The sequence below is a fragment of the Pteronotus mesoamericanus genome, unplaced genomic scaffold (assembly GCF_021234165.1).
Source record: "Pteronotus mesoamericanus isolate MK-2021 breed Mesoamerican mustached bat unplaced genomic scaffold, CSHL_Meso_final contig_35, whole genome shotgun sequence".
In the NCBI taxonomy this organism is placed as follows: Eukaryota; Metazoa; Chordata; class Mammalia; order Chiroptera; family Mormoopidae; genus Pteronotus; species Pteronotus mesoamericanus.
The window spans coordinates 979,057-991,675 of NW_026555139.1; the positions used below are offsets into that span (position 1 = coordinate 979,057).

The following is a 12,619-nucleotide window of genomic DNA, read 5'->3' on the forward strand; positions in this document are numbered from 1 at the left end:
TCTTCTTGGGAGGAACTCCAATGCAAGCCAAGATTTGCTGCAACTTGTGCCAGGCTTGGGGCACCCTGGTGGGAGCCATAAAGTGATCTGTGGTTGGTTGAGGCTTATGCTAGGCTTGTAGGTGCTTGGGAGAGACTATATTGCCATATGAGTTTGGCTATCTCTAGTGTTCAGCTGGAACTCTTTGGTGGACATGATGATATGGCCCGAGGCCAGCTGCCACTTGTGCCAGGCTTGTGGCTACTTAGTTGAAGGTATATTTCAAGCCAAGTACACTTATACCAGTTTTAGGGCCACCTGATGGGAGTTACAATGCAAGTTAAGACTGATTGTCCCTCTTGCCATGATTAGTACCACTTAGCAAGTGCTATAGTGCATGACAAGTCCTGCTGCTGCTTTTTATGGTTTTTGGACCTTTGATAGGTGCTAAGAAAGTCCATAGCATGAGCTGAGTCCACTTGTTTGACAAAGCCACTGAAAGAGGTTTGACTTGGGCACACATATTGGGTGAGGTTAGATATCAGGGAATCACCAGGGCAGGGTGAAGAGTGTCAGGTTAGTGGAGAGCACAGATTTGGCACTCATTTGTGCTATGATGACTGGGTGGGAAGAGAGTTTAACAAAGGAACAATTGCGCCTGCCAGTACTCCTGTCACAGTAGAGAGCTGCTCCCCCCGCTTCTTCCAGCCCTTGCCATGAGGCTACTCAACTCATTTGTTTCCCAATATGTCCATGTGTCACTGACACTTTTTCAGCTACTGCCTCTAAGCAGTGACAATTGACACCCCAGAAACACAAAAGATTAAAAGAAAATACTATGAACAATATATGCCAAAAAAATTTGACAACCTGGAAAAAAATGGATAAATTTCTAGAAACATAAATCTTCCAAAACTGAATCAGGAAGAAACAAAAAATCTGAACAGACCAATACCTGCTAATGAAATTGAATCAGTAATCAAAAATTCCCAACAAACAAAAGTCCTCAATCAGATGGCTTCACAGGGGAACTTTACCAAACATTCAAAAAAAGATTTAATATCTACCCTCAAACAATTCCAAAAACTTGAAGATAAGGCTCTGAAATTCATTCTATGAGGCCAGCATTGATACCAAAACAAGACAAAGACACCACAATGAAAAAAATATAGGACAAAATCCCTGATGAACACAAATGTAAAAATATTCAATAAAATATTAAGAAACCAGACTAAATATGAAGGCTGTGGGCCCTGAGACTGAGGAACAGTCCTCTGGGCTGGAGGCTCCAGGATTCACCAATGATTGTTTTTTTTTTTTTTTTCCTGGTTAAAGGTTGACTTTTCCTAGGTACTATTGCTGTGGTGGGAATGCTAAGTGGATTTGTTACACTATCATTGACTAAAAAAATAGAAGCCCTGAATGGTACAGCAAGGGAAGCATGTCCAGTGCAGCCCTACTAGAGAGTGGGTCTTCCCCGGCCTTGTGATCCCTGGGGCTGGGGATCACTGTATGCATGGTTTAGTGTTGGTGTGATTAGCTTTGCAGTCTGGAAAGCTTTAGGAGTTCACAGTATGAAAAACTTTTTTTTTTTTAAAGAAAGATAAAGAAGAGAAGAGAAGGAAGGTTCTTTCTAAAATAGATTAAGTATGCATAATTTATAATCATTTTATAATGTCTTTCATAAAGATAAACATAAGTTTTAAAAAATAGCATAAATCTTGCCAACATTCATTGTTATTTTTAATCACTAGTCAACTAGTGGTTATTTTTAATCACTAGGTTTCATTCTGAAGCAAGAATAAATTAACCTTTAGCTAAAAAAGTAACTATACTCTGTATTTTCTCAAGCATCTATTTGACTATGCTATCTTTCCATCAAAATCTAGTATTACAGTGAAAAACTTTTGTAGTAAAATGCAATCAATATTTCCAGCAATTCCCAAGAACTCAGAATCTGCTGTCAAGTGGGAGGAAGCATGGAAATACAAATGAGATGAGCATGGTGCATGAATTTCAAAATGATTGTTACAAAAACAGCAAAGGGACACTGATTTCTTCTCAGAAAGACATGCAGATCATCATCTGAAGCCACAAGATGGATGGATTCAATGTGCTTTACTTTTTATTTTTATTGAATTTACTGGGGTGACATTGGTTAATAAAATTATATGGGTTTCAAGTATACAATTCTATAATAAAAAATATTAACCAAATTTATCAATACCTTAAAAAGACTGTATGCCATGATCAAGTGGGATATATTCCCAGGATGCAAGGTGAGTCCTGAACAGCTATTTTTCTTTTTAATCTCAAAGAAATACTTGTTTGCCTCTCATTTTGAAACTGGATCTCAAAGAAATACTTGTTTGCCTCTCATTTTGAAACTGGATCTCAAGGAAATACTTGTTTGCCTCTCACATTGAAGGGCCATTTTATTTTTAGGTTAACATATCTTTTTTAATAAACTTGTAAACACAAGTAAATGTTTCCCTGAGTTCTGTGAGCCATATCGGCAAATTATCAAACCTAACAGCCATTTGGTTAGAAGTACAGGTGACAACCTGAGACTTGTAATTGGCATTTGAAGTGGGGCAGTTTTGTGGAACTAAACCCTTAGCTTGTGTGATCTGAAACTTACTCGAGGTAGATAAGGTCAGAACTGAACTAAAGTTTAGGACACTCAGCTGATGTTGCAGAATTCCTTGATGTGTGGAAAATCTACACATGTAGTATCAGAAATTTTTTGAGTGTGGGAGTAGTGTGAGAATAAAAGAGAAACAAAGAAGTGTTTTTCTATACAAAAAGGTTACTGTATTTCACATAAGTAGGCCTCCAGCATTTCTCATCTCCAACTCCAAGCTGAAGAGGCTAAATTCCTGGTGAGTATGGTGAGAGGCTCCCTTCCTGAACATATAGGATTAAAACTCCATCTCAGGTGAAGCAGGCCAAGATTATTGGGTTGCTGATCACTCTTTCCCTAGATCACTGGTAGGGCAGAGGATTCACACTAGGGAACCAAAGCAGGGAATACCAGAAGCTACCACCCCGACCCAACTCCCTGAATACTGGTTCACAGATATTGCCCAGGGCAGGGGGATGACAATAGGAAGAGAGTTTTGAAGCTCTTGCCAAAAGAATTGACTTTACTTGGACCAGAGTTTGAAGTTCGAGTTTAAAGGAACTCTTAAAAATAATAGTCCTCTTAATTAAAAACAACAAACTAAACTATAAGCCAGCTAGTTTACCAGAGAAAACTGGTAGAAGAGACAGCCATGAGCTGTCTCAAAAACTGGCCTCAAAAACTACCCTTGACTGAATTTCATTGGATCAGGCTGCTGAACAATGTATGTCCCAGGGTCCTGTTGAAAATAATTAGCCAGTAATTAGTTCAGACTGTTATTATACATGTGGGTGTAATACCAAATGAAACAGAAAGCTTAACAGAGAGATTGGAGCAACAAAACATTTTTTTAAAAAATCCCTGCAAAAATACCTGGTCAATCTCAGGGTGAATGTGCACATGCCCACTATGTACCCCAAGGAATGTCATCAGAGGCTCCACATTGCAGGGGAAATAGGCTTCACTAAAATAACTAGTAAAGTTACAAAACAAATAAACAAGAAAACAACAAAAACAAGTCAGAAAACCCCTTCTACCATGTCAGGATGCAGTGAGAAAGTAAGTGGTCATCCATGAATCAGGAATCAGATACTGAATCTTCTGACACCTTGACCTTGGATATCCCATTCCCCAAGACTGTAAGAAATAAATGTCTGTTGATTATAAGCTCCCATTCTTTGGTATTTTTGTTGTTGCAACTCAAATGAACTAAAATATGGATAAGATGCACCCAGTCCTACACTCTCAGGTAGGTAACTCTGATACATGTCTACACTGTCTCCCAGTGCTCCCAGAATGAATCATCCCAATTACCCACAATAGGACCTTGCTTGATAATGCTTTCTACTGGTTTCTTGCTCCTCCCCATCCTATTTCCTGACTCCTTTGAGCTTCCTCTCAAATAAACAACTTGCGCACACACACCCACACACACATGCACAAACACAAAGTGGGAGAGGAATCAGCCTTATATAAGGATAATGTATTCAGAAAAATAGGATTTATTACAGTACAAAAGTAGTTTCATTTGAAAATCAATAAATGGAATTTACTACAGTAACAAAAAGATGCAGAAAAGAGCATTTAAAAATTTTTAAATATAATTTATGATGTATAAAACAAATAGAATAGAGCAGCCTAAATTGATAAAAGGGAAAAATATGTACAATACACCTTTTAATGAACAGTATTGGCTAGTTGAATTCCTATATGGAAAAAAGAAAGGTTTTGCACTCTGGCTGGTGTGACTCAGAGGATTGAGTGCCAGCCTACAGAACCAGAAGAAGGTCACCAGTTTGATTTCCAGTCAGAGTACATGCCTTGACTGCAGACCAGGTCCCCAGTTTGGGGTGTACAAGAGGCAACCTATCCATGTATCTCTCACACATCAATGTCTCTCTCTTTCCCCCTCCCTTCCCCTCTCTCTAAAAAAATTGATAAATAAAATCTTGAAAGAAAGAAAGCTTCTGTGACAACATGGATTGACCTGGAGAACATTATGCTAAGTGAAAGAAGCCAATCAAAGAAAGACAAGCACCATATGATCTAAGTCATATGTGGAATCTAATGAACAAACTGAACTAACATGCAAAAAAGAGACAGACTTATAGATAGCATGCTAACAGCTCTGGGGTAGTTGCGGGGGTGGAGTGATTAAGTAAAAATAAAAAAGGAACTCATGGACAGGAACAACTATGGTAATTGTGGGGGAGAGGGGTTTGGAGGGATGTGGAAGAAGGTGTAAGGGACATAAATGGTCATGGAAAAAATATAATAAAAAAAACTTTTTAACTTAAGTGGCAAGTAAAAAGCTCTGACCATAAGAGAAAAATATTGATAAATTGGATATTTTAGGATATTAAAATTAAGAATTTATCATAGAAATATCATTAAGAGAGTGATATCCACAGGACCAGCATCCAGAATGTATCTAAAGAATTACTACAATCAGGCTAAGATGGAGGCATAGGTAGATACAGTTTGTCTCCTCACACAACCAAAAGGACAACAAATTTAAAAACAAAAATTGACAAAAACTGCCAGAAAATCAAACTGTATGGAAGTCCAACAACCAAGGAGTTAAAGAAGAAACATTCATCCAGACCAGTAGGAGGTGTGGAGATGGGCAGCTGGGGCAAAGAGGACACATAGCAAAGCAGCTGCTAGAGGACTGGGTGGACAAGGTGGCAGCTGGCAGACCAAGCAGTCCCACATTTGCATGCAGATAAACCAGGAGGAACAGCTGGGGAGTGACAGACCATGCAATCCAGGACTCCAGTGCAGGGAAAAAGAAGCCTCAAACCCTATGGCTGTAAAAAGCTGTGGGAGATGCAGTGGCAGGAGAAACTCTCAGCCTCACAGGAGAGTCTGCTGGAGAGACCCACAGGGTCCTAGAACATACACAAACCCACCCACCCAGGAATCAGCACCAGAAGGACCCAATTTGCTTGTGGGTAACCAGGGAAGTCACTGAAAGCTGGCCAAAAGCTGAGCAGGCAGCATTGCTCCCTCTTGGACCCTTCCCCCACAGGCAGCATTACAATGCAGTGATATGGGTTGCCTTGCCCTGGCAAATACCTAAGGCTCTGGCCCTTCCAATGTAACAGGCACACTGAGACAAAGAAATATGGCCCAAATTAAAGAATAGACCAAAGCTCCAAAAATAGAACAAAACAATGAACAGATAGCCAACTTATCAGATGCACAGTTCAAAACACTGGTAATCTGGATGCTCACAGAAATGGTTGAGTATGGTTGCAAAATGGAGGGAAAAATGAAGGCTATGCAAAGTGAAATAAAGAAATATATACAGGGAACCAACAGTAAAGAGAAGGAAACCAGGACTCAAATCAATGATTGGGAACAGAAGGAAGAGATGAACATACAGGCAGAACAGAATGAAGAAACAAGAATTCAAAAAAATGAGGAGAGGTTTAGGAACCTCTGGGACAACTTTAAATGCTCCAACATCTGAATCATAGGGGTGCCAGAAGGAGAAGAGGAAGAGCAAGACATTGAAAACTCATTTGAAAAAATAAGAAGAATTTCCCCAATCTAGCCAAGGAAAGAGACTTCCAGGGGAGTCAGGAAGCTCAGAGAGTCCCAAAGAAGTTGGACCCAAGGAAGCACACACCAAGGCACATCATAATTAAGTTACCCAAGCTTAAAGATAAAGAGAGAATCTTAAAAGCAGCAAGAGAAAAGGAGACAGTTACCTACAAAGGAGTTCCCATAAGACTACCAGCTAATTTCTCAAAAGAAATCTTACACCACTTTCACTTGCTCCCTCCCTCCTTCCCTCCCTCAGCTCTTCCCCTTTGGTTTTGTCCATGAATCCTTGCTATATGTTCCTTGACTTTCCCCTTCCCTTCCTTTTCCCCCCGCACCCCCTCCCTCCTTTCTTCTTGTCTCTGTTGATTTCTTTTCCTTTCAGTGTTGCTGGTCTTATTTTCCTTGCATCTTTGTATTGTTGGTTAGGTTCCACTTATAGGTGAGATCATAAGGTATTTGTCTTTCGCCCCCTGGCTTATTTCACTTAGCATAATGCTCTCCAGTTCCATCCATGCTGTCGCAAAGTGTAGTAGTTCTTTTTTTCTTTCTGCTGCATAGTATTCCATTGTGTATATGTACCATAATTTTTTGATCCAATCATCTACTGATGGGCATTTAGAAGTGGAACCTAATGAATAAAACAAACAAATGCACAAAATAGAACCAGAGGCATGGAAACAGGGAACAGACTGACAGTGAATAGAGGGGAGGAGGGAGAGATAAGGGTGGAAAGAAGGGGAAGGGGCTAGCCGAGGAACATGTGTGAGTGACTCATAGACATAGACAACACGGTGGTTACTGTCTCTGGGAGTGGGGGGTGGGCTGGGTGGAGGAGGGCAAAGAGGGAAAAACTGGGACAACTGTAATAGAACAATAAAATATGAAATAAAAAATAAATTAAAAAATAAAGAAATCTTACAGGCAAGAAGGAGCTGGCAAGAAGTTTTCAAACTCATGAAAAGCAAGGACCTCCATCCAGGATTACTCTGTCCAGCAAAGCTATCATTTAGAATGAAAGGTCAGATAAAATGCTTCCCAAATAAAGTCAAGTTAAAGGAGTTCATCATCATCAAGCCCTTATTATATGAAATGTTAAAGGGACCTCTCTAAGAAAAAAATATCAAGAAACTATGAACAGTAAAACAGTGGAAGGGGAGGAGGGAGAATGGGGGAAAAGGTACAGGGACTTAATCACCATAAATAGCAGGTATAAAATAGTCAGGTGGAGGTTAAAAATAGTATAGGAAATGGAGAAGACAAAGAACTTATATGTACAATCCATGGACATGAATTAAGGTTTGGGGGGAATGAATTATGGTGGAGGGGAAAAAGAGGAGAAAAAATATTAAACAAAATTATAATTAAAAAAAGATTTACTACAATCAAAGGGAAATACGGACTATCTAAGAGATAAAAGTCAGAGACTCAGTTCCTAAGAGAGGAGAGGCAAATGACCAACAAACATGAGAAGTAGTTCCACTTCATTAGCCATCAGGGAACTTCAATTGAAAAGCACAAGTGGCCTTGGCCATGTGGCTCAGTTGTTTGGAGCATCTTCTCATACACCAAAAAAAGTGGTGGATTCTATTTTTGGTCAGGGCAGATAACTAGGTTGTGGGTTTGATCCCAAGTTGGGGTGTGTATGGGAGGCAACTAATTAATGTTTCTCTCTCACATCAATGTTTCTCTCTCTCTCTCTCTCTCTGTAAATTCAATAAACATATCCTCCAGTGAAGATTTAAAAAAAAATAAGAGCACTGGCTGGTGTGGTTCAGTGAATTAAGTGCCTGCCTGTGAACTGCAAGTTCACTGGTTCAATTCCCAGTAAGCACACATGCCTGGATTATAGGCCAGGTCCCCAGTTGGGGGTATGCTAGAGGCAACCAATCAATGTATCTCTCACACATTGATGTCTCTCTTGCACTCTGTCTCCCTCTATTCCTCTCTCTCTAAAAATAAATAGGATGGATTGAGGGCAGGAGGTTGGGGAGGGTGGAGCAAGCGAAAGTGGTTGCATGAAAATGGAGACAAATGTATTTGAACAACAATAAATAAATAAATAAATAAAAATTAAAAAAAAATTTTTTAAAGAGAAAGAAAGAAAAGCATAGGTGATTTCAGAAAGCTTTACATGAAAACATTGGAAAATGTCAAACCTGTGAAGGGGATAGCTGCCAGGCCTCTCAAGGGAAGGCATATATTGGAATAACAATTTGGAACCTGTTTGGTAGAAACTATACATATCCTGAGTTCCCTGTGACTGGCATTTCACTGTTAGGAATAGATTCAAGAGAAAAATGGATAGAGGTTTACCTAAGAGCACTATTTTTAACATCCCAAATCCAGAAACTACCTAAATGTTTACCAGGAGCAAAACTGGTAAATAAATGAAATTACATAAACTAATGCAATACCAGAGATGAAAAATGAAAAGCCCTCAAGTGCATGGGAAAAGTTCACAAATTCCTACAACAGTGACTCTTGTGTGATTCCATTTATATGAAGTTCAAAGGTCTGCAAATTTCAGATGGTGGTTACTTGGGTGGAGTGAAAGGGATAGAGAGGCCTCTAGTAATGTTGGTTCTTGAGCTGTATGCTGGATACTCAGGTGTATTTACTTTGTAAAGGTTCATCAAGCTAAACACTGAAGTGCACTTTTTTGGTGGCTATATCATACTTCAGTAAGATTTTCTTTAAAGTAATGATATTTCAAGTCATAAGATCATTAACAGAAGGATTCTTGCTGTGTTCTGCATAGCTGACTTGGTGGTACTACTGGGCTGGGCCTGTGGACAGCCCATCTCAGCCAACTTACAGGCAGGCCATTCAATGCCCTCTTGGTGATGCTACAGTGAGGAGATGGCTGACCACGAGGATGACTCCAGCTTCTTCAGGATGATGGAGGTCTTCGACCACAGCACCAGCATCATGAAGGAGAAGCTGCTGGAGGACCTCAAGATCCTGGAGAGTGAGGAGCAGAAACAGAACTGGGTGCACAACATCCTGTGGATCATAAAGCCCTGCAACCATGTACTGAGGCTGTCTTTCCCCATCCAGCATTGCAAAGGCTCCTGGGAGGTCATTGAGGGCTACCGTGCCCAGCACAGCCAGCATAGCACACTCTACAAGGGAGGCATTCATTAAAGCACTGAAAAGATCATGAGGATAGTCACAACAGAGCTGGAAAAGAAGGGTTTTACTGGCCCTGGTATTGATGTGCCTGCCCCACACATGAGCATGACATTTAAAAATCAAGAAATGCAACTTACCATAATAATGGAGTGAGAGATGTTCTGGGTTGGTGATGCATATGCTGGCACCATATAGCACTATAATATTACTGCCCATATCTGTGTCACTGGTAAGCCCATCAGTCAGTGTGGAATCTACAGGGTGGACCTTTGCTACTGGCCAAGGACTTTTCCATGGGCTTGAAAATTTCATCAATGAAACTGCTTACATGAGCACTTACAAGAACCCTGTAAAAGTGACACCAGGGATTGTAGATAAACCATTTGTTGTTCATGTAGGGTGGAACTGCGTTCTATGAGATATTTGTGACACTTTGGTGCTAAATGTGTTGGTATTGGTGAACCTGATGGGAGCAGATGGAATCCAGATAGTATTGACCCAAAAGAACAGGAAGACTTCAATTTGCAACTTGGATCAATTATGGGATTCTCCAAGGCAAAGCTTTATGAAGAGAGCATCTTAGAGACTGTCGCATATTGACCCCTGCTGCCAGTAAGAAGGAGCTGACCAAGTTCAATGCACCCAGAATCAAAGCCAAGATCATTACTAAAGATGCCAATGGACCAACAACTCCAGACGCTGATAAAATTTTCCTGGATAGGAACATTATGGTTATTTCAAATCTCTACCTAAATGCTGGAGAAGTGACAGAGTCTGTATTTGAGTGGCTGAAGAACCTAAATCATATCAGTTATGGCTGTTTGACCTTCAAATATAAAAGGGATTCTATCACTTATTCATGTATATTCAAGAGAGTTTTGAAGGAAAATTTGGAAAGCATGGTGGGACTATTTTTGTTGTGCCCATAGTAGAGTTTCAAGGAAGGATATTGGGGCATCCAAAAAAGACATCATGCACTCTGGCTTACCTTACATTATGGAGCACTTACTCAGGCAGGTCATGCACATAACCAGAAAGTATAATTTGGGATCAGTCATGAGAACAGCTGCCTACATCACTGCCACTGAGAAAATCTTCATGGAGTACAATGAAGCCAGAGTGACCTTCACATAGATGGATTGTAGCTGACTTCTTCCTAACCTTTTAACCTCTTCATCTGTAGACCTATCACAAGTTTGAATGTAAACAGAGCTCTTTCTCTCATTACATATTAGGTAATGTACACCATTCTCAATGAAACCATCTAACTCAGCCCCTTAAGAAAAAATAAATTGGCATGCTCTCCCTCATGGGAACGTACCCATGCCATTCTCTTTCCCCTTTTATTCCCCCATAGACATGCATCCCCTTAACTCTAAGGGTCTCCAAGAGACTTGCAACCAAGTGAGCAGTGGCAGTGGAAGCTCATCCTGGACTAATCACCTGAACATGTCTCCAAGATCCCTTTCATCTGACTTACCAGAGATCTTGTAACTGAAAAACGAGTGGATTCCTATTCCTCACTGTCAACAGGCAAGAAACTCTGAAGGCAGATTTCAGCAGAAAGGAAAAGGAATTTCTCGCAGGGGGAAGCAGCAAGATGGCAGAGGAGTGAGTGGAAGTCACAAGGACCTCCTCCCAGGACCAACCTGGAATTACAACTAAATTGTGGAGAAATCCTTGGAATGAACAACTGAATAAAAGTGAAGGAGTAGCCTAATAACCTTGGGCAGACCAAAGAATCAGCTTTAGCACAGTGTAACTGGTAAGCAGTGCAGTTGAGACTCAAGAAGGCAGGCTGGGCATGCACAATCGGCAGCACCAGAAGGATATTGAAATGGTCAGTTGGATCCCCATGAGAAGAGCGGGATCTAAACCATAAGCAGGGATCTCCAGTCTACAGCACCAGAGCCCATACAGATAACAGCCAGCTGCAAAAAGCATCAGGGTTACTCTCTGCCAGAAACAGGTGGCACAAGATGAAAAGAGCTGTTTAAAAGGCCAAAGCATAAATTTTTATTTGCAGTCACTTACACTGGGCTTCAGCAAAGGAGAGATGCAGGGTGGGCTAGAGATGCCTGAAGAGAGATTGGGGAAGGAGGCTTTGGGGAGAAAACTGAGGGAGTAGTTGGTGGGATCCCAGTGCTGACTCATCCCCAATGCAGCAGCAGCCATCTTGCTCAGGCAGGTCACTCCCCTGAGTGAAAACAGCTTAAGAGGACCCAACAGCCCTGCCCTGTAGTGTCTCTAAGCCAGCCTGCTGAGTGCAGAGTGGCAGCCACGGTTAGGAGATCCCTGGCTGAAGCAGGCATAGAGGGGTCTAGAAACATTTGAGGAGGGACTAGAGACAGAGGCTTTAGGGAGAGAATGAACAGAGTAGCTGACAGGATCCCAGTGATGATTCATCCCCCATGCAGCAGCTGCCATATTGCTCTGATAGAACACTCCCCTGAGCGACAGCAGTGTGGGAGGACCCAATAACCCTGTACCCAGGAGGCACTCTCCCTGCCTTTTGGTGTCTCTAAGAAGGCACACTGACTGCAGGGGAACTAGATTAACAGCAGAAGGACGCAGTCACAGACAGTAGATTCCTGAAAGTCTGGAACAGATTGCATAAGGTCAGACAGGGACCAAATATGACATCATCAGAAGCAGATCCAGAGAGAAAAAAACAAAACAAAACAGCTGTCTACTACCAAAGAAGTTCACACCACAAAGTCAGGAAATCAAGACAGATCAATTTAAGAAGCAGAAGCAAAGGAGAAGAGCCTCACAAATAATAGGAAGACAAAGAAACACCGCTAGTAGAAGGGAAAAGAGGAATCCCCCAAAAGAGAAATAAATGAAACAGAGGCAAGTACACTATCAGATATTGAGTTCAAAACAATGGTTCTAAGGAAGCTCAATGAGCTCCATGACCTCAGAGAGACTTACCAAAAACTACAGGAAAACTATGAGGAGTTTACTGCAAACTATATCAACATGAAAAAGGACATAAAACTATCAATAAGAGACCAGAGTAAATGAAGAATACAATTTCAGAAATGAAGAACACAGTAGAAGGAATGAAAAGAAGGCTAAATAAAGCAGAGGATCGAATCAGTGAGCTGGAGAATAAGGTAGAAAAAAGCTCCCAGAAATAGCAAGAAAATGAAGAAGACTCAAAAAGAATGAAGAGGCACTTAGGGAAATACAGGACAACCTGAAATGTAATAATATCCGTATACTATGGATACCAAAAGAAGAAGAGCAAGAGATAGAGAACCTGACTGAACAAGTGATGATGGAAAACTTCCTTAATTGGAGGAGAAAAATAATCACACAAGTCCAGGA

The 12,619-nt window shown here is 40.9% G+C and overlaps 2 pseudogenes; both read left to right on the forward strand.

The window, feature by feature from the left end:
* The first annotated feature begins 1,216 nt into the window (after positions 1-1,216).
* LOC129073160 (transmembrane protein 242-like) lies at positions 1,217-1,974 on the forward strand (annotated as a pseudogene).
* Positions 1,975-2,251: 277 nt separating this feature from the next.
* LOC129073191 (glutamate dehydrogenase 1, mitochondrial-like) lies at positions 2,252-10,420 on the forward strand (annotated as a pseudogene).
* Positions 10,421-12,619: the final 2,199 nt, after the last annotated feature.